This window comes from Pinus tabuliformis, chromosome 5_1 (assembly GCF_031772625.1).
Source record: "Pinus tabuliformis cultivar Carrire ecotype Pingquan chromosome 5_1, CPIR1, whole genome shotgun sequence".
Taxonomy (NCBI): Eukaryota; Viridiplantae; Streptophyta; class Pinopsida; order Pinales; family Pinaceae; genus Pinus; species Pinus tabuliformis.
In genome coordinates this window covers 982,993,270-983,007,634 of record NC_142305.1, presented here as the reverse complement: position 1 = coordinate 983,007,634, position 14,365 = coordinate 982,993,270, and positions in this window count along the sequence as shown.

Below are 14,365 nucleotides of genomic sequence, written 5' to 3'. Positions count from 1 at the left end.
CTGCATCACTGGACCATCTAGTGTATCGATCACGAACATGAAACAACCAAGTCAAAGGGAAATAATGAGTCTATTGTAGCGGCTACAACCACTCTCCAAAATTTTGGCCTGCACCAATTTCGGAGCCTCCCTTGAAGAATTCACTTGATGACTGCACACGCTTGGGTTCACTCTGTGAGCTCGTGTGATTCTTTACATCCACCTTACTTGTTCATTACATTCAAGTCTCTGCATGTTGATGTCCAAGTCATGCTTGCGACCATGTTCTATTTATGCTCGAAGTCTTTGATTCGTATGTGTTTGTTGTGTTCACCATGAAAGCATCTGTCGCACTCACACATGGCGTCACATTTGTTGTCACACAAGCATCGTCTCTATCAATTATCGATCAATCATGAGCGCCGCACTTGTCATTTGCACCGTCTCTTAGTAATGTTGAACACATGTGTCTGGATGGTTTGTTCATTTTGTCGTCAAATCATGCGAGTGTGTGTTCGTATGATCACCTATGCACCTTTCGACTGTTCACACACTTAGTCATTTTTGCTAAAGTTTTGACGACCAGACCCATCACTAACAGTCATACCATCACCCTACTTTCAATTTGATCGACTGTCAACCTAAACAGTGCAGAAGCACCAAGCTAGTCCTTCCAAGCTGCGTTGTTTGTAAGCATTCCAAATCAACTCTCATATTGGTCACCTGGATAGTCGGATCTGATAGTCACCTCGAGACTGACTCCCCTCCAAATTTATGCAGAGGCCACTCACCTCACCTGCTCAACTGACTGGTGAAATTGCGCAGACAGGTTGGATAGACACCAAGTGCCCATCCCTGTCTCCTTCAAGAAATTGCATAATTTTCCAAGTTAGTCATTCGGAAAGTTGACTGATTGTTCATCTCAGAGATTGCACAATGCTCATGAGAAGGACTTCCACTGCCCATCAATCAGCTCAACTAAGAAATTGCACAGAGATGATCAGCAGGCCAGCCTGCTGGCCTTAGTGAATTTTTCCTAGCCAGCAGTTCCTAGCAGCAGACTGTCTATTCCCTCCAAGAATTGCGCAGTTTCTGCTATTAGTGACTGAGTAGCTAATTTCTAGTTCCCTATGGGAATTGCGTAGTTTTATATGCCAGTGACCAAACAACCAACTGGTATTTCCCTTTAGGAATTGCATAGTTCTAGCTTCCAGTGATCTAACAACCAACTAGCAGTTCCCTACAAGAATTGTGTAGTTATGGCTGCCAGTCTCCCGGGCAGTTCCCAGAAAAACTGCGCAATCCCTGCCTGCTAACCCTTCATGCAGCTCAGCCCATTCCTATGGAAAATTGCGCAACTCTGGATATTTAGCCCACGCTGATTGTTCATTTAGGAAAATTTTCATAGCATTCCTGCCTTACCCTCTAGCAGCCTAGACTATCCTTCTAAAAATTTTCACAATTTTGCCTTCCAACCAAGCTAGACCTTGAAAACAGTCACTATCGACTCAGATTGTCTGTCCCCATCTTCTAGTGACTCTTACACAATTTTCATCAGTAGTTTCCCAGAGCCATCATCCCGCACCACAGCCCTGCTACCTCTCCTAGTCACCTACATTCGAATGATCATGTGTCATAGTAGACTAGGAAGGTTTTGGATTTGATGTCGTCTCTTCATGAGTGACTAAAGGTACAGGTACACCAAAAAACATGTCAAGACAATGTACATGATGAAAGAAAGGAGCACATTCATATGGATAGGTTCACCAACAGATGAACAAACGAAGCATGTGAAGTGGACGAATGTGATGAACATGCACCTTCACGAACAAGTGAGCTTGTCAAGCCTTCCAACATGAAAGCAAGGAACAACATGTTAAGGCTTCATCAAGTGAATCAAGGACCATCAAAGACTCCGCGCACTTTTCCATGCAGAGCTGAAGCTATGATACACCATGAAGACATCTATCACTCAACATCACTATAGGTTAACATGCACTCCAGCAGTAGCACGAATGTGCCAACATTGTCTTGTCAAGTCATGTCGAGTCAAGTCATGAGTCATGTTGCCCACATCTCCACTATGGGCTTGTTGTCAATCAATGTGATGTAATGTGGAAGTCCAAGAGACCCACTTGTTGAAACATAGAGTCATGTAAGTAAGAAAGTCATGGAATTCGAATGGTCATGAGGGTAGTTGAATAGACACAAGGGTCAGTTTCACCCTTGGCTATAAATACCCCCCTCATTTGTACATGAGAGGACTTTTCATCTCAGCTCCTCCCACATATCCAAGAGAGTCTGTAATATTTTCTTTTCAGGAGTAAGTAGTGGCTCCAATGCCCCGCTGATGGGGTTAGTTATGTATGGTGTAACGACGTGTCTTGGAACTTTCGCTTAATTGAGAAGCCTGTTAACAGACCAGGATGTTTTCACACATATATTGTATTTATTGTAAGACTGATCTATAACACTTGTAATGCATATTTTTGTTTTACCTGTGTTCTACATCTAAACTAATTCATTTGTTGTAATGCATTATCTATTAATGGAAATGTGTTGTATATGTTGTTAATGTTGTCCCGTCCATGTCGAATACTCTGTCAGACATCAAACAGACCTTTCATATGAACCTTATTGTAACAAATTTTTCACTCATTCGGACTGATCTGTGAGTGTTGTACTTGTTATCTTACCTTGTATGTTGCGACTTCCGCATCCGAGTGGATTGCTCTGCCGGAAGCTGTGTATGTCCTTCTGTGTTGTATGTTCCTAGTTGAGTTGGGACTGATCCCTTTCAACCTATAACACACCTTCACTCTCTTCCCATCGTAGTGAAAGAACCATTGAGACAAGTGCACTTACACTCACTAGGCATGCGAACCTCACTTCCCGAAGACAAAGCATACCACTCTCTTGTGCTGACAAGCAAGAGTTGAGGAGAATACTTAAGACAATGGAAACCAGGCCATCATGCCGGATGGGACTCCCACACCAAACAGTGTGAGGTCTAGTCGGGACTTCATATCGGGGTGATCCACTAAATGTTGGCGGGTCTAGCACCGTCAACATTCTGGTGCTAGAAGGAGGGTAGCCAGTTGTACATGACTGAAATTCCCCTCACACTCACTCATCAACCATCTGGTCAAGGTAGTAACTCACACTCCCTCTCTCACAACTCAGCAGTTGGTTACTCATCACCTCCCATAATTGAACATGAGATTTCATATCAACACCTTCGCTCTGTCTATCCCATCACTTGCTAGTTCGCGAAAGCAATTGGACTGATCCCATGCATACAGTATCTTCCACACACATCTAAGAAGCCAAAAGCCACTCCCACAAGGGTTGTTGTATCATCGATGGAAGAAGTAGTCCATGATACTCTTGAAGGTCTGGAAAAAGATATTGAAGACGGAGAGGAACCTCCAATCATCTTTGAAGACAAACAAGGTACTCTTGCGGTCGTGGGATCGAACTCTAGTATAGGAGGCGGAGGGGAAGGTAGTGGGGGAGGTGGAGGAGGAGACAAATCGATAGACTTAGATCCGAAACCATCAGGTTCCAAAGGAGAGGAAGAAGACGAAGAGGACAAAGAATATGAAAATATGGCTGACCCAAATCTTGAATGGATGACTCAGGGACCATTGGCCCTTTTGGCTATCCTGCACAAGATGCCAAAGAAAGCAGAGAGAATGAACATCAAGTTTAACCGTGATAGTGCAGTGAAGGTAGAAGACCACTTAGACAACTTCTACCTATAGAAGTAGACCCTTGAGGTACGTTATGAAGACGTAGCATGTAGATCGTTTCCATGTACCTTGGACAACCATGCAGCTGCTTGGTATCACAACCTTCCACCAAACTCCATACAAAACTGGGGTTCTTTCAAACGTATGTTCCTTGAAAAGTTTGCTGATGACAAGACCCCAACCATGCTACTCAAAGAACTGGGAAGCCTCAAGATGGAGGGAAAATAGAAAGTGAAAGATTTCAATCAGAGGTTTATGTGTATTTTGAACAAGTTAGCAGGAGACATCAAGCCTCATGACTCCATCATTGTCGACTATTACATGTCTGCACTACCAACCACCATTGCACAATTTGCTAAGTGAGCTGTGAAGCTAACACTTTTAGAAAGTTGCGAAGAGTCTATTGTTGTTGAGAAAGACTTGTGCTCCATTGGAGTCATAAAGGATGACAGATCAATGAAAGACTCCAAGGATGTGAGCAAAAAGCCCCAGCAACGACAAGCAAGGGCAGAGACAAAGAAGCAACTGGTATTGAGACCTTCACTCACCTTGTCAAGAACTTGACCACCGAAATGTTCAAACTCAAGCAACAAAAGATGAGAAAATTCACAAGTAGTCGTCTGCCCAGATAGAGACAGGAAAGCAGTTCATCAACCAGCTCATCAAGCAACAATCGGTTCGGTTCCAAATTTGTGTAGAAGCCTATGTTCCAACTCAATCAATGTGTTGATCCTAAGTTCTATTCCTTTGATGAAGAATTTCATCTCAAGAGATCTTGTTCAGATTGGAAGGAAGTTGTTAACTCTGTCTATACTTATACACTAGATGCAGATGGCGACATACAGGAGCAGATGGAAGACACTAATGATAACGAAGAGTTTGCACCTGATGAAGCACCAAGTTCTGGGCATGTGGTGAATGCATATTAATGCTCACAAGTAGTCTCGAAGATGAACACCGAGAAGCAACCCCAAAAACAAAATGATCGTTACAATATTAGAAGTAAAGGAGCTCCCCCTACACTTGGGGAAATGCAAGAGAAAGTGAGATAGATGATAAAGAAGGTTGATCCATTGGCTACCTCTAAGAAACAAACACAAAGAAAGTCTAGGAATACAACGGCGGATAAAAGTACGTCCATAGGCAGCAAGTTGAAAAATACTCCACCGGACAACATTAACATCCATTCCACCCCAGACACCTTGGCAAGTCTACCACCTCTGGATTACAATATAGTAAATGACATGAAGAAAACTTGAGTGAACATCAGTTTGTTCGAGTTAGCCAAAGTCGAGAGTCAACAAGATATTCTACTGCACACATTAGGACAAACAACAATAGACATCACTACCTCTACCAACAAGGGAGCATGCACACATCCCAGATCACTATCCACTATGCTCAATACACTCCGATGGAAGAAGAAAACTCAGGTTGCACCCATTCCTGCTTTCATTTGAAGTTTTCAACTACAATATCCACAACTTCTTGGTTGATTCTTGTTTGGCAGCCAATGTCATGCCGCTCTCCATTGCTAAGGATATCAATGCACGATGGAGCGAAACATCCGCTAGAATCATCCAACTCGATAGAACATCAGTACCAGCCATTGGTGAACTACAAGACATGATCATATGACTATCCCATGATAGTCAATTCCACCAATGCATCAACATAGTTGTTGTGGACATACCAGAAGCATATAGATTGCTACTCAGCAGAGACTGGTCCAGCAAGCTAGACGGATATTTTGCTACAAACTAGTCTCGCATGTGGCTTCCTTACAAGGGAAAATGCAACCAAATCTAGGTGTTATCCGCGAGGTATATGAAACACAATGTCAATCCCTTTGACGGCGAGAATGAACCATTGGCTTTCACAGAACTCATGTTTGGCAATTGCTTACTGGAAAAGACATTGGAGTGTTATCTTGCATGGCCAACCCCAACCTCATTAGACAAGAAGTTGGGACTCCTTCCTCGCCCAACAGTGGTAGTAGTAGTAGTAGCATTAGTAGCAACAACAATAGTAGCAGCAGTACTAGCACACCAAACAGTCCATGTACAGACAAGTTGTGGACCATGAGTCTTGACAAATTAGGAACACATGATGGCTCAAGGACTGAGTGTATCTCAATCATCCAAAACAATGGACAATGCATGATTTCAAGCTTTTTGAAGTTCTAAGTCACAAACAATGATGCTAAAGCACTCAGGCTAAATACACGAAGCAACTTGGGAATCTATGATGATTCGAAGATGGCCAATCGCAGTACAAGTTACACACTACAGCAGCGACCAATTGTTGACCACTTGACCGAACAGTACCGAGATGAACCTACACAAGTAGATGATGACCTGAGTACCCATTGCAGGTGAGCAATCTAACATGAGATTCCAGGTAAAGAAGGAGACAATCCATTGCAGCAAATAACAGGTGACACCTACATGTTATTTGTCCTCCTTTTGTAGAATAGATTGACTAACATTTTAAGTGTTTGGATTACTTGCAAAGTTCGTCATCATACTTGGCTTTCTGATTTAAATCCTACACGTAAGAAATCTGGGAAGATCCTCTTATGCATTGACTTCAGAAACTTGAACCCTTCCCAAAGTAAAACAACTACCCCATGCCATCATCCGATCCCATGCTGCACACAATACCTAAAACAGTGGTGTTATCTTCACTTTAAGGTCTTCTGGAGTGTCACCAAGTTCTGGTAGCAGAGCCCTGTGGACTGGCATTGGTCCACGAGAAACTTGGCCTACACATGTATCATTTGCAATCACTTTATGGGAGGATTGATAATATTCCTGTCAACGACCAAGTTCTCAAACATTAGTTTCAGTAGGTCGGGTCGTGCCCATGCCATGTACATAGTCTGCTTGCTACTTGTTGTTTCATTTGGTTTGTTTTGCTTATTATCTTTTCTTTCACTTTGTTTGATTCTACTTACTATTTTTGTTCACGTTCATTTTGTTTGTTTAATATATTACTATTTTTTTTTCTGGGAATAAGTGCTGCCAACTACTACATTTTCGCTTTTGAATAGAGTATGTGACTAAAATTTGAAGAGACTTGTGACACTGCAGCGCTTGGCCAATATTGTGTTTGCATTTTCTGTGCTTGGTTGTAACTTTTGGCCGATGAAGTCTTGACAAAAAATATGAATAGTCTGTAAGGGAAGATTTGGTCCAACCATGAACATGTGTCCACACTGGGAAGCCCTATGCCTGTACTCAACATTTTGCTCTGTGTGTCTAAGCTAATCCAACTACCAGAGACAGAGAAGGGGAAAATCTAAATGAGCAAACCTATGTCAGAGGTCTTACATTCTTCTCTGAAGGAACAAATGCTTCTACTCTCAATAAGTCGGGATCCCTCTTCCACTCCAAAATTAAATAAGTTCCTGTGCACAGTTCTCTTAAAAAATACAAAGGTGAAAGAAGAGAAAGGTTTTCTGTGTAGAGAGGTGAAGCATGCAATTCCACTCGGGTACTGACCAGGCTCGCTGGCAGTGGAGAAATGTGTGTGTTCCTACGCGACTCCTTCGGGGTACTGTCTAGGCCTGCTGGCAGTGGAGCAACATGAGAGATGAAAACTTATACTATGAAAATCTTCAACTTGCGAGGTAAACTACCCTTCCCGGATTCGAAACACTAAGATTCAAGATGAACTTTTGGTTGTGTTTAACTGAGTTGGAAAAGGGTGAACCACGTATGTCCATGGGGTAAGTGGGGAAACTGAAGTAACCCACACATCAATTCAATAATCCACGAAATGCCAAGGCCTTGTGCTAGCAATGAAATGAAACAGAGAAGCTGGAGTTCTACCAGTATGTCACCAAGTGTTGTAGCGGCTACAACCACCCTCCAAAATTTTGGCCTGCACCAATTTCAGAGCCTCCCTTGAAGAGTTCACTTGATGACTTCACACACTCGGGTTCACTTTGTGAGCTTGTGTGAGTCTTTACATCTACCTTGCTTGTTCATTAAATTCAAGTCTCTGCATGTTGATGTCCAGGTCATTCTTGCAACCATGTTTTGGTTATGCTCGAAGTCTTTGCTTCATATGTGTTTGTTGTGTTCGCCATGAAAGAATATATCACACACACACGGAATCACATTCCTTGTCGCACAAGCATCATCTTGATCAAAGAAAGATCAATCATGAGTGTCGCGCTTGTCGCTTACACCATCGGCCAGTCATGTTGAACATGTGTGTCTGGATGGTTTGGTTGTTTCGTCGTCTTGTCATGTGAGTGTGTGTTCGTATCATCACCTATGAACCTTTTGACTGTTCACAAAATTAGTCATTTTTACTAAAGTTCTGATGACCAGACCGCTCACCAATAGTTGGACCATCACCCTACTTTCAGTTCGATCGACTATCAACTAGAACAACACAGAAACACCAAGCTAGTCCTTGCAAGCTGCACTGCCTGCAAGCAATCCAAATCAACTCTCATTCTAGTCACTTGGACAGTCAGACTTAGCAGTCACCGAGGGATTGACTCCTCTCCAAATTTGTGCAGAGGCCACTAACCTCACCCACTCAACTGAGTGATGAAATTGCGCAGACAGACACCAAGTGCATGTCCCTGTCTCCTTCAGGAAATTACACAGTTTTTCTAGTCAGTCATCCCAACAGTCGACTGACTATTCATCTCAGAAATTGCACAGTGCTCATGAGTAGGCCTTTCGCTACCTATCAGTCAGATCAACTCAAAAACTATGCAGAGATGATCAGCAGGCCGACCTCTCGGCCTTAGTGCAGTTTCCCAGCCAACAACTCCTTGCAGCAGACTGTCTGTTCCCTCCAGGAATTGTGTATTTTATGCTGCCAGTGACTGAGCATCCAAGTGCCAATTCCCTCTGGGAATTGCGTAGTTTTGGCTACCAGTGACCCAACAACCAACTAGAAGTTCCCTATGGGAATTGCACAGTTCTGGTGCCAGTGACCCAACAACCAACTTGTAGTTACCTCTAGGAATTGTGCAGTTCTGGCTGCAGTCTCTTGGGAAGTTCCCCAGAAAAACTGCGCAATCCCTGCCTGCTGAACCTTCATGCAGCCTGACCCATTCCTCTGGAAAATTGCACAAATCTAGTTGTCCACCCCTCGTTGATTGTTCATTTTGAAAAATGCATAGAGCATGCCTACCTTTCCCTCCTGTAGCCCAAATTTTCCTTCAAAAAATTTGCATAATTTTGCCTCCCATTCGAGCTAGACCTTGCAGACAGTAACTGTCGACTCAGATTGTCTATCCCCATCTATCAGTGACTCTTGCATAGTTTTCATTAGCGGTTTCTCGGAGCCATCATCCCACATCACAGCCTTGCTACCTCTCCCAGTCACCTACATCCGAATGATCATGTGTCATGGTAGACTAAGAAGGTTTTGGATTTGATGCCGTCTCGTCATGAGTGACTGTAGGTACAAGTACACCAACAAACATCTTAAGATGACAAACAGGATGAACGAAGGGAACACATGCATATGGATAGGTTCACCAATATATGAACAAACAAAGCATGCAAAGTGGACGAACGCGACAAACATGCACCTTCGCAAACAAGTGAGCCTGTCAATCATTCCAGAATGAAAGCAAGGAACAACATGCCAAAGCTTCATCAAGCGAACAAAGGACCATCGAAGACTCTATGCACTTCGCTATACAGAGGTGAAGCTATGATACACCATGAAGACATCCATCACTCAATAGCATGTAGCTCGACATGCACTCCAGCAACAACATGAATGTACTAGCTTTGTATTGTCAAGTCATGTTGAGCCAAGTCATGAGTCATGTTGCCCACATCTCCACTATGGGCTTGTTTTCAATCAATGTGATGTAACGTGGAAGTCCAAGTGACCCAATTGTTGAAACATAGAGTCATGTAAGTTGAAAAGTCATGGAAGTTGAACAGTCATGAGGGTATTCGAATAGCCACAAGGGCCAGTTTCACCCTTGGCTATAAATACCCCCCTCATTTGTACATGAGAGGACTTTTCACCTCAGCTCCTCCCACATAGCCAAGAGAGTCTGTAATATTTTCTTCGAGGAGTAAGTAGTGGCTCCAACGCCCCGCTGACTGGGTTAGTGATGTATGGTGTAATGATGTGTCTTGGAACTTTCACTTAATTCAGAACCTGTTAATAGGCCAGCACGTTTTCACACATGTATTGTATTTGTTGTAAGACTGATCTTTAACACTTGTAATGCATGTTGCTTTAACCTGTGTTCTACATCTGAACTGATTCATTTGTTGTAATTCATAATCTATTAATGGAAATGTGTTGTATATGTTGTTAATGTTGTCCTGTCCATGTTGAATGCTCTGCCGGATATAAGACAACCCTTTCACATGAACCTTGTTGTAACAACCGCTGCACTCATTCAGACTGATCTGTGAGTGTTGTATGTGTTATCTTACCCTGTCTGTTTTCACTGTTGCATCTGAGTGGACTGCTCCACTGGAAGCTATGTATGTCCTTTTGTGTTGTGTGTTCCTAGCTGGGTTGGGACTGATCCCTTTCAACCTGGAACTCACCTTCACTCTCTTCCCCTCACAGTGAAAGAACAATTGACACAAGTACACTTACACTCACGAGGCATGCGAACCTCAATTCCTGAAGACAAAGTAGACCACTCTCCTGTGCTGACAAGCAAGAGTTGAGGCAAATCCTTAAGACAATGGCAACCGGTTCATCATATCGGATGGGACTCCCACATCAAATGGTGTGAGTTCTAGTCACGACTTCATATCGAGGTGATCCCTGAATGTTGGTGGGTCGAGCACTGTCAATAGAGTCCCTTTGCTTGATCCGAGGCACCGAACAAGAATGGAAGCTGGAACTAAGATAGATTTCCCTCTAGGCCATTCTTCTAGAATAAATGAATTGATGTTGATAGAATAGGGTATGTGAGGCAATGAGGATCCTCAACTAAAGTACGAGGGAAAATAGTAATGTGACTAATGGACTGACACCAGGGATAATGGGGAAAAGTGGGACTGAGGGACAAACAGACAACTTTCCTTGTCAGAGCATAAAGTGCAAGGTTGACCTTGCAGGGACTAACTCATCTCTGGAGGGGATGGGGACAGTATGACTGGTGGTCAAAATGGGCAACATAGGATGAATGGTATGAAAATATGGATGGACTATTGTGACATGGTATAATGGGACAAGAAATAGACTCCAATAATGCAAGGGTGACTCATCGTGGATGCTCTGAACAAGGATGACTCGATGACGCTGCCACACAAACTAGGCCTGGTGGAGACCACCAAAAAAGGAGTAGATGATGGTTACTCATGACGAAATTCAACATATGGTACGAAAAGTATTAAGAGGGGGTGGAACTCAAAGCAAAATTGTTTCTTTATGATGAAATTCGATTTTGAGAGGTGACGAAGTGACCTTTCTTGGAAAAATGTCTTCCTGGTGATGTATCAAATCATCAACAACTGAGGAAGACCCATTATAGAACTCAATGAGAGCTTTCTAATGGTGTTGATGGTTCATCAAACTGAGCTAGAGTCTAGTCGCAATGGGCAACAGAAAAATTGGGGATTTTTCTATGGAAGGACGTTTTCTCTCCAATTTGGATTCATTTGCTAAGTGAGATGTGGTGAATTTGGAGAGAAGGAAAAGGCCCTAATTCTTGTGGAGATCGTAGTGAACAAACCAACCATCGGAATTAGGATCTTCAAATTTCAGGTAGGTGGCCTTACTCACCTCTTCAATTTTAGTGGTTTATTTTTTTACTTTTGGCACCTGGAAGCTCCCTGAGAGACCCCTTCTCTTGCTCACGATCGCATCGCACTTTTTGGGTCTAGAAGTGCGATCTAGACCACAAGAAATAGTTGGAAACCTATGAGCTCACACTTTCTAGGCTAAAAACTACAATTTGGGGCTGGAGAGAGGGTTGATTTTCTAGCATAGTGGAGGATGTAGATTGATCAGTGTAGACCATTGTTTTCTTCTCTGAATTGACAAGACATGTGGTGTTTTGTAGGCATGGTAGAGTTGAAAATCAACTGGCATGAACGAGATTTGGATACTATTCGATCCAAGATCTAGGGGGATCAAGGTGTTCGAGGGGCATTGTCTCGTTATGGGGTTCTCAAGTTGGTAGAGAACCAACTGATGAGGGAAGGTGAGCCCTTGCTATCGATAATTAGGAGTTATTGGGATCCAGACCAGGAGGTCTTTGTCGTGCAGGGGTACAAGAATGAGCTCACATTACAGGATATTTACTTCTTGACCAGATTGCCTCCCCTTAGAGTGGTGGGGATGTTCATCCGGTGTTACCTCATGGTAGGCACATTACTAAGTTTGTGGAGCTCCATTTTCAATGGGGTGTTCGTGTCAAGGGCACGACTATCTCGGTCGTTGATCTAGAGAGGCTAGAGACACAGGTTGTTGCCGAAGCTGTGCTATGGGTCTTGGGAAGCTAGGCGTTCCACCACATCACTAGTGGTCAGATGATGTTGTTTGAGAGTGTTTTGGCCGGGACATCATATGGGTGGGCCCAGATGATGTTGTCATTGGTGAAATGATAGTTAATTCTCTACAGGAGGTAGGTGAACTGTGACTGTAATTTTTGTATAGTACTCAGTGCATTCTTCTTTGAGAAGATACCCATTATCCATCCTCATGTACAAATCCGAGATGGGAGCCCACAAGAGCCTAGGATGTGTTGCTGGGGGCAACTACTATAGAAAGGAGGCAGGGGGGGTCAGATGGGTGTTCCGACCCAAGTTTTTCACACATTGGGATCAGATGCCCCTTTACATTGATGATTACCCTTATAGTGGGATGAACTATCAGGGAGATCCTAACTTGCCAGTTCCACTAGGGCGAGCATGGGGATGAGACGGTAAGTGTTAAGTTGATAGTTTTCTAGTTCATTTCATATTTCTATCACATGTGTATGGTATTGAGTGTAAAATATGTTGTATGCAGACATAGTACTAGTAAAGTTGACAGGATATGCAGGCTGAGCTGCAGTGCCTGGGGCTACAGATCAGGGGACATCATCATCACATCAGGGTCCAAAGGATACTGTGCTGCTCGCTGATCTTCATCGTAGGTTTGATGTACTCTTAACTGGAGTTTCAAAGCGTGGATGGCATGATTTAGAGGATTGGTACACATATGAGTGCATTGGTCTTCCCTTAGAGTGGTGAGGTATCATGCGACGTGTGGCGATAGGTGGTCAGACAGTACGTGATCTACATGCAGGTGGAGGAGAGCCTTTGGTGCGAGATCCGTCAGACAGTGACTAGATGTAGGGACATGTAGGTCCCTTGGATTTTTATCTTTGTAACATTCTATGGGCATGTCGGATGTATTTAGATCTATGGCTCCAAAAACTTATATGATACATAATATGATTACACATTTATATGACGATGATGGTTCACCATGTGTTTTTTTATGGTTTTCTCCTGTGGTATACATGTGATAAATGCCAATCTAGGATTTTGTTTGCAATGGTATCTACATAGTTATTTTGGGCTCTAGGAACATGACTGAATGCAATGATTTCAAATTCGTGTACCAACAACTTAACGTAGATATTTTCTAAATAGGACTTGGTTATGCACATGATACACACCATTCAATTGCATGACAAAATAGCAAGGAATATAAATGAACATGAAGATGGAGGATGCGATGAGTGAGGGCATCGACTAACAAACCTATCACTGCATCATCTTTGGCTCATTATTGGTGGCCATCGAATGCACACACCATTCGAAAGGACTAATTTATGCAAGGGGGTAAAAATGGCCCAGGCTACTAAGGCTAGATTCCAGGAGAAGCAACTCGTACCATTGGCATGACCAATATACGGTGTGGATAATGGATCCATATAAAAGGTACAAAATACAACAGATGAGATGACGTAATCTACCTAACTTTATGGCAGAAATAAAGACACATAAATCAAAGGGATGTGCTATGAGTGAAATTTCTTGAGGTAGAGCACATTGGGAGAATTAGGAAGGAAATGGCCTTCAAAATCCTCCGAAGAAATGCCCCCTTGCCTAAGTGCAAGGGTAATCATGGGTAGACATAGCTTCCAAGATTTCCTCATCAGGCTGGGAGATGGGCAGATGGGAGGAAAACTGACTACATGATGCAATAGTGTTACCTGGTGCATCAACCTGAGAAAGAAGGTTCACAAATGCATCATCTGGAATGGTAGACGATGAGCTAGTAGATGGGTGATCTATAGATGTTGAGACATGGAATTCAATCGAAAGAGGTTCATTAGAAGCGCACGCAGAAACCTCAAAAGGGTTTTCCTGCAAGGAACTCAAGGATGATTCCAGGTAAAGGATATGGTTTGTGGTGTCTATCATCTCTACATCAGGGGGAGGGATCACAATGGTGGCACCAAAGCCCCCCTATTCTGATTGACTAGGGGTACCAGAATCCACGGGTAGAGGAGTAGGGGTTCTACTATGAGTGGCCTCATATTCTTGAAGGGCTTCAAGGAAATAGTGAAATTCATCGAGACGATGGCAACACTGGGAATAGTGGCCATGATAATCACACACGGCACAAAGGTGGTTTGTGCGCAACATTCTGAGTTTCTTGGGTGGTCCCGGTAAGTTAAC